The sequence below is a fragment of the Helobdella robusta genome, assembly GCF_000326865.2.
Source record: "Helobdella robusta unplaced genomic scaffold HELROscaffold_22, whole genome shotgun sequence".
Lineage (NCBI taxonomy): Eukaryota > Metazoa > Annelida > Clitellata > Rhynchobdellida > Glossiphoniidae > Helobdella > Helobdella robusta.
In genome coordinates, this window is record NW_008704170.1 from 1,347,851 (window position 1) to 1,351,731 (window position 3,881).

Sequence of the window (3,881 nt, forward strand, 5' to 3'; positions counted from 1 at the left end):
TTGTTGTTTTTGTAGATTTTTGGTGTATAACGATGTTAAAGTTGTTGTGTTGGCTCTGTGATGTTGTTGTTTTTCGGGGAGCTTGTTGTTTGTTGACGATGTTATTGGCAGTGTTATGGTTGTTGCTAGTTTGTTTGTTGATAATATTGTTTTCGTTGATTTGTTGTCGATACTGTTTTTTCTGTGTGTCTGTGTGTTTGTGTGTGTGTGTGTTTGTGTGTATGTGATTGTTGTATAGTTTTATGAGTTATATGTATGTGTAGAAAGAAAGGAATGTGCTAGCAAACAACAACAACAATGAAACTATCCTACAAACAAAAAGTCACGAAATTGTAAATTAATTAGCCTGGGACATTCTTAATGCTTGTTTATCACATCAGCATACCCTGTACAAATTCGGCGTTTTACGATATTATGCTATAACACCAGTCATTAGTATTGAATTCTTATGATGTATCTTTTGTATGAAACGCTAAATATACAAAATTTGTTTGTATATTTTTGTATAAATGCAAATTATACCACGCAGGCATGGTTGCATACTTGCGTGTATGATAAATGTATTTATTTTCAAATAATGTATATATTTGTATATGACAATTGCATTTTTTTTATTTTAAACTTGTTTAGGTGTTATTATATAGGTAGTATTTACATTTAAATAGGTGTGTGCGTGTATGTGTGTGTGTGTTTGTGTGTGTGGTGTGTGTGTGTTTATTTAAAATTAATGAATATAAAACAGATGATGTTTATGACGATGCTAATATAAGGTGTTGATATATTGCCGTTGTTATAGTGTCTTGTCTGACCATCAATATGCTTCTCACATGAATTAGTTATTATCATTATGAATGAATTTTTGAAAAAAAAGAGGAAAAACATGACCGGCAAAACATAAACATACAAAAACACATAAACATACAAAAAAAAACACATAAACATACAACTGAAACTTAAACGACAACAAACATACATCGACAAAACAACAAAAACAACAACGTAAACAAACATCTTAAAGATGAAGATAACAACTACAACCTTATAAACATACAAAACAAACATACGAATAAAAACAACAACAACAAAACAAACACAAAGAAAAGATACAAGGCGCCGATAACCATCAACAAAACATCAAACAATAACAAAGAATGCTCACAACACTCAGTCTATTGCAGACTATAAACCAGAAAATCATCCATAACGACCGTCCTGATAATTGAGCCGCCATTTCGCTCTGACGTCATAATCGCTCACGTACTTCCGGTCCCGCAAAGCAGAGGTTAAAAAGATTCTTCGAGGTACTTCCGCCGCTAATTCAGCTGCTAATCCGGCTACTTCAGCAGCTACAGCAACCGTTATTTGTAGTCGGCATTGTATTCAGATTGATTTATAAGCTAGAGATTAATTGGTCAATATTTAAATCAATAGAGAATAATAATAATAAAAAACAAACAAACAGATAAACAGATAAACAAACAAATAAACAAAGAAACTGATGGATTGACAGATGAATAAACGAATAAATTAAACTTTATTCTGCTAAACGAAGATTAGCAAAACTGCAACCAACACACACACGTCTGTCGGTACATTCTTATCACCCGGAACGAAAAAATAAAATAAAAATACTAATAATAAATTTATATAAGTTATTAACATAAATACAAAAATAATAAAATATATAGATGCTTGCATACGTACAAAACAATACAATGCGATTAAACGAACACTACAAACAAACAGACAATACAAACAGACAAACAAACCAACAAAAAAAACAAAAATTAATAAAAAAAAAACAGAAGCAACAACAACACAGCAGTGTCCCAGACGCACAGCTTGCTTCATGTATTAAGCTTTTATACGTTGAATTTATTTTCCAAGCAATGCCGTCGTCGTAGTTGTGGTAGTAGTAGTAGTAGTTGTTGTGGTAGTAGTAGTAGTAGTGGTAGTAGTTGTTGTTGTGGTAGTAGTAGTAGTAGTGGTAGTAGTAGTACAGTAGCAGCAGTAACAGTACTAGCAGTCAGTCTTGTAAGTACATTAAAATGAAAATCGTCAACAATATCACAAAAACATCAACAACAACTTTAACAACAACATTAACAACAACAACAGCAACAACAACCACAACATCATCATCAACAACAGCAGCAGCAACAACATCAATAACATCAACAACCAAGACTATAAAAAATTTATTCATTTTAATTATTTTCCCGCAGTATTCGGTTGCTCCAACTTGAAACAGGAAGATGTAAACGCTGACGTCATTCTACAGAGGCTCGATGACGTCACAACAATAGGTTACTGCCACAACAACAACAACAACAACAACAACAACAATAATAATATTATTAATAATAATAATAACAACAATAACAACAACAATAACGCACTCAAAATTTTGAAAAATAGAATGCTGAAAAACATGAAAAGTTTTCGCACGTACGAAACTGCCTTTGAAAATTTAAATAATAATAATAATAATAATAATAATAATAAAAATATTGACAATAATAATAACAATGACAATAATAATATTTACTACAAAAACATAAATAATAAATCTATAGAAGGTGAGTTTTTCTATTTCAAATGCATTGACAACATGTGGATTGGTGCAGTAAGAAACTGTTCCAAAGGTTAATATTATTATTATTATTTTACTAATCATTAACATTAACATTAACATTAACATTATTGTATATATTATTGTTATTATTATCAGTTGGAGTAGTATTAGTAGTTGTTGTAGTAGTAGAAGCAGTAACAATAATAGTACTAGTAATAGTAGTTGGTTAGTAGTAGTAGTAATAGTAATAGTAGTAATAGTAATAATAATAATAATGGTAGTATTAATAGTAGTAGTAGTAGTATTAGTGGTAGTATAGTAGTAGTAGTAGTAATTTTTTGGTAGCAGTAGTAAGAGTTTTAGTTGTTGTTTAAGTCAATATCAATGTTGACAGTTTTGTCATTTTGATAAAAGATTTTTGTTTTTTGATCTATTTTTAAAAAATTGTATGAGAAAAAAGGTTTGTTCTTTGGTGTGATATTTAGTTCTTTGGTGTGATATTTAGTTCTTTGGTGTGATATTCAGTTCTTTGGTGTGATATTTAGTTCTTTGTTGTGATATCTTTTCTAGTTTTTTTTTAAGTTTGGCGCCAAATACCCAAATGTCCTCCATATAAAAATTGAGTTTCCATCTTTAAGGAAGAACGATTTTATGAAGCTCTTTATTGAGTGTATGCATGTGCGTTTGTGTGTATGTGTGCGTATGTATGAATGTATGTATGTGTGAATTTTGTACGTGTATGTAGGTGTGATTTTTTGTATGTGTATGTAGGTGTGTATGCGTGCGTGTTTGTTTTCTGTATATGTTTTTTTTTTACATTGCACACATTTAAGTAATTATGTTGACTTTTCATATATGTATGTGTGTGTATGTGTATGAATGTGTGTGTGTGTGTGTTGTGTATATATATACATGTACGTGTGCGTGCATGTATGTGTATGTGTGCCCGCATGCATGTGTGTGTATATTATTATCGACGATCGATCGTAACTCAGGCTCTTCATTGTAAATTGCATTGATGATGTTGAAACGTGTAGGCATTCGTATTTAAGATAGAATATTCATGTATAATACGATTGTATGAATGTGCGTGTATGTATGTATATATGTGCGTGTGTATGTATGTATGTGCGTGTGTATCTTTGTATGTATGTGCGTGACCTTCTACATATGTGCTTGTTCTTTTAGCAAGGAGGTGATTTTTCACATGCATGGCAGTCTCAGATGCCTCTTTTCCTTCGCAATTGAGTTATGGTGTGAAGATTGTTATCACCATCATCAGCATTATCAACACCATTATCATCAT